Raw genomic sequence first — 13,507 nt, forward strand, 5'->3', positions numbered from 1 at the left:
GCGGCCCCGGTGACATTCCCGGTTCTTCCCGGCCGCTCCGGCTGCTCCCGCGGCTCCGGCTCCTCCGGCCGCCCATGCCCCGGCCGCTGCCCCCGCCGGGGAGGCCGGGAGGGGCCCAGCCTCGCACAGGTGAGCGCGGTGCCGTGCGGGCGGGGGGCGGCCCCGCGCCGCGGGGAGGGGCGGTACCGGCCTGGCTGCCCCCGGGCGGGAGCGGCCCCGCATCCCCCGGAGCGCGGGCGGGGGCTGAGCCCCTCAGGGGTGGTCCTGCTGCTGCTCCAGACCCGCCGCCTTTCTCTGCCCTGACCCCGCGGGGCGAAATTCCCCACAGATCCCGGGAGCAACTCGGGGCCCGTTTTGTCTTTCCCCGGGACTTTTGTAACGTGCCTCTTTTTTTTTTTTTTATTTTTTTATTTTTTTTTTTTTTTTCCCTTTCCCTTCCTTGCAACGACTTTTGAAGTCGTGTGAGCTGATGGAGGGTACGCCTGGGAAAAGCAAGGGGTGCAAGGGCTCCAGTTGTGCGCTTCTGCATGGGTTTCTTTGCGTCTTTGTTTACCTTGGATGGTGTGTTCCGCGGGTGGGAAAACGTGTTTTGTATGGGAAGAACGCTCAAGCTGTTCGTTGCCTATCTAGCCCGGGTTCCCCTTGAGCTCCTGACGTGTAATGGGTTGCAGATGTGGCTCCGAGCCACACAGCCGTCCGAGGGGAATATAAAACTTAACTGTGCTACTTGTTCCTTTTTAAAAGAGAAAAAAAGGCAGACTGAGCAGACTTGTAATATTTTAACTATTTCCCCAGTTTCAGTACTGTAACTTTTTGCCTGGAGGTTATTGGACAACAAAGGCCACTTTCTGAAAGACTTGGGGCTTTTTTTTTTTTTTTTTAAAGGGTTACATTGCTTCCCCCTTTGTTAAATAGCATATAAGTGTATTTATGACATAGGTTGTTAACAGTGGAACAAGGCTACTTGCCTCAAAGTTTGTAGGTACCTTGGTGAAACTGTAACTGCAATAACTTAGTTAAACAAGGTTGTGGTTATTACTAGTTATGAACTAGTTGTGCACTTTAAACCAGCACAAAGTACCTAACAACACTTCAAAAGCTGAAAGAAACTTGTGTGTCAAGGTGGCAGAAGTCAGTCCTGTTTGATTTTTTTCCCCCCGACAAGTAATTCTAGCTTTTAAAAATGAATGAATAAGCAAATCTTTGAACCCTTGAGCATCTCTTTAAAAATGGAAAATTTCTTTTAATTCCTCCTCCCAGAGATTTTATTTGGTTTTAGATGTCCTCTCCTAATTGCCAGGCATCAGAACAAATAATAGTTTCACTTACAGGCAAGGGCTAAACTATTTCCATTTTTCAAGCTAAAAATTTAAGTACAAACAGTAATGCCTCTCCCCTTGGAACAGCAAACAAACACTACATTTAAAATGTTTCTCTTTAAGTGTGTTACGTTGCTCAAGTCTATTAAAAACGTAATGTTTGACCTTGAGGGTGGAAACTGAGTGTGGTGCTCTTTTGAGCTCCCCATCGTGTGGTTCTCCTGCCCCAGTTATCACCTGTAATTGCTGCTCCTGTGGTACAAGAGCTGGAAGCCAGGCAGCCAGGACAGCACAGCTTTCCCTGTTGCCCTGGAGGAGGGAAACGTGGTCTGTGCAGAGGAAATGGGTTTGTAACAAACTCTCAAGGAGAACAGTAAATTGCTTGTCATGTGTTTGCTAAACCCAGACATCCTCCCATACATATATATATGTATACACGGTAGCAAAGCAGTGAGATGAAGTGTGGGGAACTCATCTGTCCAGCAGCAGTCGTTCTTAAGAGTAATTTTCTGACTATTTCTCACCTTGAGTGGTCTAGAGGAGCCTGGTGCTGTCCAGAAAGCTCCAAAGGGGGTGGTTATGTGGCTACTGAAAGCCAATAAAACAGAGTTTTCTGTGGTTCTGGCTGACCAGTGACCCTGGTGTTCTGTCTGGGGAGCCAAGGGAGGGGACGCAGCAGGTGAGATGGAAGGCGGTGTGTGAGTCTGGGCAGCTGGTATTTCTGCTGGAGTACACGAGGGTAACAGTTCTGACTCATTTTGAAACACTTAAACTTTTTAATTACACTATGTCGACTATTTCTGTTTGCTCTCCAGCCCCGTTGCTGGTTGGCGTGGCGAAGAGGTGCAGTGAGAGACGCCTGAGAAGTCTGGGAGAGGGGAGGACTGTGGCCTTCCTTACACATGCAGGCGTGTGATGTGTGTGGTGGTGCAGCCTGGGCACCTCTTCCTGCGCTCGACTGGTGCACACAGCCTGCCTGCTTGGAGGGAATCACAGAGCACAAAGCAGGAGTGGGTGCCGTAAACCGGGCGCTGTGGAGGGAGGGGAAACGGGAAGGAACCTGAAGCCACCCACACCGCAGTTGAGAACGGTCACAGCGCACAGAAAACGTTGCCCTGCTCTAGCTGATAAAGAGGAGGTAGGAAGGGTGTTTGGGTGCCTTTGACAAATGGGCAGTGTGGAGGGGGTGGGATTAGTGGGGCAAGTTGAGGTTGAATGAACAAAGAATAAATATGGATTATCATGAGGGGCTTTGAACATCAAACATTGGGGAGATAAGTTGGTGTAGCTCAGTCAGAGCAACAAGAAATAATTGCCTTGGCTGTCCTGACCCCCATCTCCTTGCTGTATATTTACCTTTAAAATGCAGGATTCTTTGCCTGGATTCTGTTCGCTTTCTTCCCTTTCTCTTGTGTATTATCACATCAACTCCCTGCACCACCAAGGGTGTATGTGCCATCTTTGACCTGCCTGTATATCAACATCTCACTGAAACATCTGTTAATGAGATGGGGGGTCTCTACATACCACACGGTGAAGGGGCTCCACTCTGAGTGAACCAACTCTCTGGTTACCCTCTGACCAAAACACCACCAATTATCTAGCGATATGAAAGCTTTGGAAAGTTTTTTGAGTGAGTAAATAGTTTCAAGCAACCTGCGCATAATCGTCTATAACATTTCAAAGTTGTTGTGTTGATGGTACTTTTTCACAGATTTAGGTCTGTGGTCAATCTCAGCTTCTGTGTTTTTATTTGCAGTTGTTGGAATGGCTTAGAAAACTGCAAACATTGACAGAAACTGAGCAGCAGATTTAATGACACATTTACTAGATCAAAGTAAAAGATTTAAATACCATAATTGCCAGTGTGTAACTTGTACTCTGGAAAAGAATTACTAAAACCTGGCTTGAACATTACTAGTAGCGATGGGGAACTGAAAATGAAGCAGCACTGGGGGAAGGGGACAGGCATAGTGCTGGGAAAGAGGTCTGAGATAAAGTGTGGTACAGTGTGTGTCGACGCTCTGAGATGACCTAATGTGGAAAGGAAACAACTTTTGGTTTTCCAGAACCAAAATAAATGTTCAGCACATGAACAGCCTTTATCACTCCAACTCAGGAGCAGCCAAACTTATGATACTGGAATCTGTAGCAGCAGATATTATTGCAGGGAACTTGGACAACACAAATCACCACAAAAATTGTACTTTCTGTCACATCTTTGTTCCAGGTTTTTAATGCATAATGCAGTTCTGAGTCTGCGACTTGAGGTTTAGAACATAACGTCCACAAATGTACGTTTTTGAGCAAAAAGAGAACTGGATGAAAGGGACTTTAAATCAAAATGTGCATATGGTGTAAATATTAGCCTCCACTGTTGCTTTCTCTGATGTAATACATCTCGGAGCTAAGCTGAGTGACTGATACCTTGTCACTTAACTCAGTGCTACTGTTTAAGAGTTCAAATTTAAATCTGTGTTTGCCCATTCCCACTCATTAGCGTCGCCTCTCCCCATGTCTGATCAGCATGAGTGGAGCCTGTAGCAGTTTCTCCGTGGATGTGACTGGCTCCCTGTGGCTGGGGCACACATGGATTACTCATGCAGGACTGGAAATGAGATGCGGCTCGGCGGCGCAGGTGTTGCAGTGACACTGTGTCAGATGCATTACTGACTGCTCAGGGAGGTCGAGTAACTTGCCCATGGTCAGGAGGTGTGTCAGCTTTAGGTTCAGCATGGTTCCACCTAATATCCCTTTTTATTTAAGATGGTATTCAAGGGTTTTGTATCAATTTGACCATGTAGTCTGTCTCTCCAATGCTCAGAAATTGATCTAAGTAGCAGAATAGCATACAGGCTTCAGCCTTACCATGTCTTACGATATTTGGTCTCTAAGAAAACAGCTTAGAAGCTGTTAGTACTCAATCTGACAACTTTTGAATCATAAATGGAACAGGTGGTCACTTTTTAATTAAATGCAAGTATTTAAAGAGTCCTTCAAGCTAGCATTTTTGTTTCAGTGTGTGTGGATCATGGATTTGACATTATAGTGAGGATTCTGCAGTGTCCTGGAAGATAGTCTTCTGTGTGATGCTTCAAAATTTCCTCAAAATGAGCAGGAAGAGGCAGACTGTTTGAATAAGTGTTCCTCTTGCTACCTCTCTGCTCTAGTGTCTTGTTTCATGATGCTTGATCATTAGCATTTCACAACTTATTTTAGAGAAGGCAGATTTCAGTTCCATTCATCCAACATGGGTAGAGGCCAAGTGACTCACAGTAGCAGAGCTGGGAATAACTAAGAGCCAGACTTTATGATACTAGTTGTCTGCATGATGAAACGATTACCATTTCAGTAGTTTGTTTTCCATTGGGAATACTGCATTTCCGTGGTACCAGTGTGAGGCTGGTGCTCCAACAGTACTGTCAAACATTTGAAGCAAAAAAGAATCAGCTTGTTGTGATAGCAAGGTGAGGTTGGACCAGTGTTGTTCTGTTGTGCTTTGGCTTTCTCATAAGCTGGTAGTTCTCCTGGCTCCTCAGCTCACTCTCCTGGTTCATGCTCCCTTGGAATTCCAGATCCTGCCAGAAAGGTATTTCTAAGTAATCTGGCAATTTAGGGAAAAAACGTTGGTAAAGAACAGATCAGGGAAGCTGTCTACAAAGTCTGTGTGCTTGTAGTTGGAAACACAATGATTTAAAGGCTGTCTCCTAATGAAGGAAGTTGGGTGAAATGCTGGTAGTCTGGGCCCTCGTTGCATTTGTTGAGGGGTCTTTTGGAAGTGAAGTTGCCGTTGTGGGAAAGAATGGTCTTGTGGGTAGCAGTGCCTGTGAGGCCATTACTGATCAGTGCAAATTCTGTTGCCAATAGCCATGGTTCCTCCAGATGAGGTAACATCTTTTGGTAGCAGTGTGCAGAATCTGTGAGGAGTTACAAAACCCCTACATATTTCTGTGAGTATTGTGTTTAGAAAGCCTTCAAGGTGAAGTTTTATTTTTCATGGTTCCACTTACTGCTGTTAATAAGTCATCTTAAATGCAAAGTACAGACTTTGAATCCACCCACTGTAATAAAGAAAATACAGGAACTGTTGAATAAAACTAAGCTGAGGAAATTAATTGGATATCTTGCCAGTGTTAGCTTCCTAAGTCCTCAATAATTAGTTATAAACCTCTCCTTAACTTAAAGTGAGTTTGATAACAGACACCTGATTTCCCTTGTTTGTTTTACAAGATCAGAATGGTTTTTCTACTGTTTAACAGCTGTAGTGGATTTCACTGTTTGTCTGTATGGAACTCTCAGAGCTCCAGCAGCAATAAGGCTGTGTTGAATTAATGGAATAAGGTTGAATTGATACTCCAGGCTTCATGCTCTTTTTTTTTTTTTTTTTTTCTTCCATCTCCCCTTTTACTGGGAAAGCTGTTAATATAGTTTATGTCTCCTCTTGGTAACGATTAGTTTTGTTCTTACGAAAGTTCTTCCAGCTGAGCCACTTTTTCCTAAACAGTAATAATAATGTAAGAAGTAGTTTTGGGGTAAAAGATGCATTTTAAGGCTCTTTTGGGTTGGATTTTTTTGGGGGGAATGGGGGGGGAAGAGGGAGTTAGTGTTTTTCTTTAAATTTTTTTCTCCTGTCTGTACTTGCATGGTACTTCTGAAAACTGCCTTTTAATTTTCTTTTTGTCTTTTTGTAGCTGGTAGCTTGGTATCCTCTTACATACTGTTATTTAATTTCTGCAGTCAAATACATGCAAAGTCTTTTGTGTGTTGTGGGAAAGAAATGTCTGCTTTCTGGTCTGTCTGTTGTTCTTTTGAAGTAGAGCTCAAATTTCTTCTCTTCTGCCAACTGGAAAAGTAAATACTGTAGAAAGTAGGTGATAGTAAAGCCCGTGTTAGAGACATTTTTGGTATCACACATGTGACTGGCTTTTGACCCAGTCAGTTCTTCTTTATTTAAATACCCAAGGTAGCTTTTGTTCATTTGTAGAACCAGCCTGTGTTTGCTTCATACTGAGACCTGTGGCATAAGTCCTTTGTTCTTTTGGAAGCACTCTGGACACGTAAAGACTGCACTGTTGATTGTTAGCAGTCTGATGGGTGCTGAAAACAATTGGCACCTCTTAGTTCTGGTCATTTGGTGTCAAGAACAGCCCAACAGCTGTAAAATTTCATCATTTGAATGCCACATGACTTTGCCTTTAGTGTACTGATACAGTTTATTTTTCGATGGTGTACCTCATGCAAGTACATATTGCAGTATTTAGATTTGATACTACTAGCTTAAGAATTAAAGAAGCAAATAAATAGTATGAGTGGCTATGTGGATGAGAAAATGATTTGAGATCAAGGCTTCTTGGGCTTGCAGCTCCTTTGCAGCCCTTCTGTAGAATTTGGATGTGTCACCTGATGGTCAGACCATAAAAAGGGTATCTCACTGCCCCTACCTTATGGCAAAGGCATTCATTGGTGTGGAATTAAAGTATTTGAAACTTATAAGTACCTGAGGGTCAGTTTTGTTTGATTCCCATGACAAAGATGTGTAAAAAGGTCTGATCACAAAACTTACGAACTGTAGAGTTCCTTAGTATCTCATAACTCATCTTCATTAAATGGCTGTCATAAACCCACAGCAAATCTAGTTCAGTGCCTTGAGCTCTTGGGTAGCTGTGGGAGATGTGGAGATGCTGGAAAATTGCTGTGGAATGTGGCACTTGAGGACATGGTTTAGTGGTGAACGTGGTGGTGCTGCTGGTTGGACTTGATGATTTTAGAGGTATTTTCTAACCTTTATGATTCTGTGAGTACGGCACTGCTGAGATGGATTTACTACTTTGAAGTTACATTGCAGTTGTCCTGATCTGCCAGTTGGAGCTCTTAGTAAATGACACAATGTTGGTTACTTTCAGGATATCTCAGGTAAATGTTCTTAACTGATGCTCTGAAAATTAGGAATAATTTGTTACATTGTGCTCAAGCAATTTAAAATGTGGCTTTTATGAGAGCATTACTTTGACTGTGGTAGAACAGTAGACCAGCATTTCTTGAGGAGATCTTTTTATATAGAATGGGGTAGCACAGAACACATTTTGTTAAAGAAACAGAAATGGATAGATAAACTGCGAAAATCTGTTAAGCTCAGTATCTTAGAAAAAGATGGTCCATCCATGTGACAATCCTCTGTAGGGTGATCTCCTGCAAGCTAATGTACAGCAGAGAGAAAAGGAAACTGTTGTCATGTTGATTTCTGCCACTTGTTTTATTGAAAGAAAAAATTTAAAAGTGAGTCACTTAAAGTTTTATGAACAGGTAATAATAAAGATATGCCCCCTCTAAATTTTTAGAGCAGAGAGCTTTGTAGACTTTGAAGTGTTGTGCCCTTGAGAAAAATGGTTTCATTATGAGGAAGAAAGGAGATTCTTAGAAGGCTAAGTGCAGCCAACCCTGCATGCTTTTATCTGTGTGCAAGGACTGTGATTTTTTTATTGTGGGGTTCCAAGTGCAGCTGGTGAATGTTTATGGAAACCTGTGTTGGGAGTTGTGAAACAAACCTTAGTTGGTACTTGCCTTTCCTTTGGAAGAGGTAGAATATGTGCATTAAGCATTACAATGCAAACCCCTGTATTTAAATGTGCAGTCTTGCTCCTTATGTAGGATAAAAAAATGTTGCTTTTCAAGATTGCAAAGGATGCTCACAAAGCTTTGTATTAACACATGCACTTGTAATTTATATTCATTCTTGGGTAATTTGTATATGCAGCCTGTTGAGCACTCAGTAGGAGCAGCCTGTTTTTAACCTTCATTTATTTATGCAAAACCAGTTGAAACACAGCATTAGTTTAATCCTTTCTTCTTTTGTTTTGCACTGCAATTCTCTTACCATGTCGGTACCGAAGGGTCCTATTCTTTGGGGTTGCCGCCAGGCTTGATTTGTGAATCATCTGATAAAGAGCCAGCTCCACTCCCAGAAATGTGCCTTAGGTAGAATCGCATGCCAGTGAGTCAGCTTTAGGGCAGCATTTTCAAAGGAACGCTATATAAATTACACAGTATCCCTGTGGGGGTGGCTCAGTGTTATGAAAAATCTGCTGTGGAGCATCCTGCACACACATCCACACAGAGCTGAGTCAACTGTCTTGGTTAAATTGACTGAGTGCTGGTCTCACTTCTGTTGTTTTAAGTGTGCTGGTTTGTGTGACACTTCAAAGAAGATGAAAAGGAATGTGTGGTATCTTTGGGAGGAGCTGAACATGCTGGGAAGTCCAGAAAGTGTCAGTATTTCCACATTTGTCTGAGTGCAGATTAGTCTTTCTTGATAGATGCCTGATTATTTGGATTGATTTGTTTTTAGTTAATGAGACATTCTGCTGTCCGCTTTAGGTAATGGCTTTAAACTGACAGAGGGTAGGTTTAGATGAGATACTAGGAAGAAATTCTTGGCTGTGAGGGTGGTGAGGCCCTGGCACAGTCTGCCCCATCCCGGGAAGTGTCCAAGGCAAGGCTGGACGGGGCTTGGAACATCCCGATCTAGCAGAAGGTGTCCTTGCCCTTAGCAGGGGATTGGAACTGGATCATCTTTAAGGTCCCTTCCAACCCAAAACATTCTGTGATTCTCTGATATATCTCTGTGTTTTTTATACTAAAATGTCACTGGTGAGTTCACTGAATTAATTGTCTTGGTTTTCAATGCAAGGGAAGGTGATTTGAGAAGAAAAAAAGCACAATCGAGACACAGCTACACCTGCAAAGGATTTTGGTGAAGCTTTGCAAGTGGACACATTCATTAGCACTTCACATCTTCAGAGTTACACATCCTTCTGTCAGAAGAGGGACTAACTTTGCTTTTTGCAAAAATTTATCCTGTATTATGAAGCAAACGTGCATTACAGTCAACTCTTCAGCACCCAGGCTGTGTACTGCTTCTGCCCTTTCCCAGTCCACCCTCCTCAGACACACAGTCATCAAGTGTTCGAGTCAGAGCTCTTGATGAACTTGTCTGTGTGTTTACATTTTTAAAAATAGTCAGCTGTTTTACATAATTTTATTAGCCTCTGCTCTATGCATTTGTCATTACCTCTCTCACCTCTGATTTATTCCATCTCTGTTGGGTAAATGTGAGATAATGTAATCCACTGGCAATGGAAATAATTGTTTATGTAAAAATGAGCCATTATAGTGTTTAGTTCCTTATAAATATCATAACATATTCAGATTTAGATGAAAATAACTGACTTCTGGTGGCACTGGAACTATGAGGTTGAAGGGATCTGGAAGGATCTCTAATTAACTGTGTGTTCTGAACAAGTAACTTGTATGCAGCACTGCAGTTTAACTTTTCATTTATGTAGTCACAAAAGCCTGAAGAACGTACATGATGTTATTTGCTGCAATAATATAGGTACAGTTTCTCATTAAAAAAAAAAATTATAGCTTCCAGTTGAATGGTAAGTGTTGAGAGGAGGTGGGTTGTTCAAATTGTTTTCTTTTAGTACTAACTGAAAGGGCATTAAAAGGCAGTGTTCTGCTAGAATTTTTTTTTTATTTTGACAGTTGCTAGAATTGGCATAAGAAGGTGATATGACCATAAGCAGGGAAAAGAAGTGGTCTGTTCCTCTGTGATTTAGAGGAAATGTGTTAGTAATAACCTAGAGTGAGTTTTCCAGCAAACTGCCATGAAAAAAGTAGTACCTCCAAAGTAAGAATCTGTCCTGGCCATAGGTTCAGTAAAAGAAGAGCTGGTTTGCTTCATACAAGCTAGGCATTTTTTATCATTAGTTAGCTCAATAACACCTAAAATGACAATGTAGAATTAAGGTTATGGTGTCATGGGGTTTATTAAGTATTTCAGGCTGTTGAGAGATACTCCTTGTTCAGCTTAAGTAAGTAAAATGAGAAACATTCTAGATGTTACTATATGATACGTGATTTAGTATGTTGTTTGGTTGGCCTGAGTAGCTGGGTTTGATGAAGCCTTCAACCTTAAGCTGTGAACTTAGAGCTAGAAATGTTTGTTTCCGGAACAGAATTAATTTCCTTAGTAATCTTCCCACTAGCTGATACAGAGCTGTGTTTTGTCCGTGGTGTGAGAAGGACATTGATAACAAATGGATATTTTATCTGCTGCTGAGTACTGTTTAGCTAAGTGAGGGCTTTTTTAGTTTCCTGTGCTCTGCCAGGGAGCAGAGGCACCAGGAGCTCAAACCACAAGATCAGCAGGCAACAACCACCAGCAGAAGCTGCAACTCCACAAGAGTTGAATGCCCTGCCTGGACATTGAGAAAGAGCCCAATGAGGTACTGCAAGGCCCCAGACCAAAACTCAGCACTGAACTAAGAGGCACAGGCAAGATGTTCGAGGGGCGGGTGCCTAAGGTGTGGCTCTCTGGGGATTCCTTTGTTCACGGTCCCTGTCCAGAGACTCACAGCTGATCTGCTGCTCTAACACTCTGTTAAATTATTTATTTTTATAATCTGATGCCTGAGACTCTGCTCTGGGAAACCTGCTATCTTTAATATAAGTCTTTGTGCAGTAGTATATATTAGTGAAAATTGTTCTTTAGGAAGCTACTATCATCTCTGAGTTTTTTTGCTCTTAATCATTTTTTTTTTTTAATCTACAAAAATCTCTTCCCAGAGCAAACAGTGCTGTGAAAGAACGTTCAGTACCCTCTACTGTGTTTAGGAAGAACCTGTGAGTTCAAGGTGTGATGACACAAAACAGGAGGCAGTTTTTAACCAGATTAGGTTTTTTTCTACAAGGATGATTTGTGCTTGCTCTCCCTTCCCTCCTTCCTGCCAGCTCTGGCAGAAAATGTCACTTACTTTCTCATTTTGATTTCTGCTGGCTTGTTGAGAGGAATCTACCCACAGAGGAGTGAGCCAGTTGTGTGCAAAGGAGGGAATATGATGGTGCAGTCACAGTTAGGTGGGTAAAGAATAGGGGATAAAACCCATCCTTGTTAGTGGCAGCAAACTGTTAGAGGGGCTGGGCTGTCTGTGCAAATCTGACCTTCAAGATTTCTTCCCTGAAGTGCAGATTCCCTAGTGTACAAATTGTGTGCCTTTACAAATAAGTCCATGATTTGAAAATATTTCCCAGGTAGTGGTATGGTTAAATAATTTAATGGTTTCTGCACACTGGTATGTTCTGTGTGTGACTTGGAAAGTAACGTATTTTCTGTTTGAAAAATCCAGCACAGAAGTTTTTACAAAATTGCCTTTTAAAATCGTTAGTGCAGTATCTTTTCATCAGGAAAAGGAGAATGCCATTTCTGGTCAACGTCTGATTAAGTATCCATCTGAGTCTGTAAGCATCACAACTTATTTTTCAGTGCTGTGTTCTCATTTCAGTAGAAAAATGGTCTTTCTCTAGCACCACCTTGAGATTTCCTTTTCTAGTGCTGTTACTAGAAAGGTGAGTGGCGAGAAAGGAATGGGAGTTTTTCAATAAAGTCTCTTCTTGCTGTTCTGTACATTTTTCAGGTAGAACTAAATAAGGACATTTTTTTCTTTCTTTGAGACAAGGCTTTCCTTGGCATAGATATTTTCTGCCAAACCGACTGTGTTCTTCCCTGCAGCAAAATCTGTTTCAGTCATGGTGGGGGTTTTTTTTTCCCGCTGAGAGAAAGGCAAAGCTCTGGTTTATATATATGTAAAAATAGTGGAATTGGTGATGTCTTAAGAGCCAGTTCAAGGGACCTGAAGAGTACAAACCTTACCAGAACGCGTATTTTTTTCCATGTACATGGAAACATGTCAGTGTCATGAAATTGCTATTCCCTCTACTGCCAACTCACTGAAAATCACTGTGTGAGGGATCAAACTAGTGTGGCTGGAGTAGTTAAAGATCCCACTTAATATTAAAAACTCCTATAAAATCATTGTAGTTGGGCTGTTAGCAAGGTGGCAATGTGCAGATGAAACATTTTCTTTTTCTGGCTGGTAGACCAGAGAGATGGAAAGGCAAGTGCAGGTGTTGCTACAGCCCCTTTGGGAGGTGTGAGGTAAATGATCTTTCCAAGTAGGACATCTGTGGAAAAAAATCAGTAGCTCACTTCAGCTGCCCTTTAGCTTTGTGTCAAGCTCTCTTCTTTGTGCTCCTCGGGCTAAAAGGTTGAACAGTGCAGAAGCTGTTCTGCAGTTATTAGTATGAATATTTAAGTATGTTTTCATTTGGCCAGGCTAATACTCTTTTGCTTTGTGTCTGAGCAACCACTTTTTTCCCTGTGTGTACTTTTCAAAACTCTTAGAGAAGATATTTTTCATTTTAAAGTGCATGGCCAGAGGAAAACTGGGAGCTACACTAGCAGTTACAATACAAATTCCACTTGTTCCATCACCAAATCTGTGTCTTACTTACCTGTATAATAGGAGAATTATTTGATAATACAGGTTTGTGAGTGAATTACATTGATTTTATTACAGTATTGACATGCATTTATGTCTCGGAACATATGTATTCATCATTTGGGTTTGTTGGTGCTCTGCTGTAGCCTTGGAAATAAATTGTTCCTACGTGATATTTACTGCTTACATTAAATTACTGGCTCCAGAAATTCTTCTTTGAAGTTGCTTTCAGGAGAGGGTTACTCAGTGCAAGTATTCACAAATATTTTTCCTGATATATGTGTTCTTCTATTTCACAGTATGCATTTTATTCTGTTCTTTGGAAGGAAAATGCTGGGTTTATTTTTTGAGATTTTGCATTTGTGGCTTTTTTTTCCTCATACTTAGCAGATCTGGTCTTGTCATCTCCATCTTTCTTGTGATGTCTGATACTAACCAACCTTTCTTTCCATAGCTAGTGTTTCTCTCCCATAAGTATTTCCATCATTTCCTTGTACCATACAGCAGTTCTTTCATTAGCCTGAAGGAACCATGAACTCTATTTTAGTGTTCTCTAAAAATGAAGTTTCAAAGTGGGTTAGGGCACACCGGACAATGCTGAGCTTTGCACAGCACCTTTCAGAAGCAGGGAAGTATTTATACACCTTATATTGTGTATTACATACATGTATACAAGCTTACAGGCAGCTTGGGATGGATCAGGAAACTGAAGAAGGATTCTCAGGGTACAGAAAAATCTCTCTGAACCATCCATGCTTCCTCAGGGTGCTCAAGTGCTGGTTGGCCTTCTCTGCAGAAATGCAATTTTTCAGATAAGATCTCACTGCTGCGTTTTCTTGCCTACACTTT

General features: G+C 41.8%; 1 protein-coding gene across 1 annotated transcript in view; it reads left to right on the forward strand.

The window, feature by feature from the left end:
- Window positions 1-13,507, forward strand: part of ARK2N (arkadia (RNF111) N-terminal like PKA signaling regulator 2N) — a 43,872-nt gene continuing 30,365 nt past the window's right edge. Inside the window, exon 1 of the mRNA XM_082301809.1 lies at window positions 1-129. The gene's annotated coding sequence lies outside the window, so the exon portion shown is untranslated. The remainder of the gene's footprint in view (window positions 130-13,507) is intronic.

This window comes from Coloeus monedula (assembly GCF_965178545.1).
Source record: "Coloeus monedula genome assembly, chromosome: Z".
NCBI lineage: Eukaryota > Metazoa > Chordata > Aves > Passeriformes > Corvidae > Coloeus > Coloeus monedula.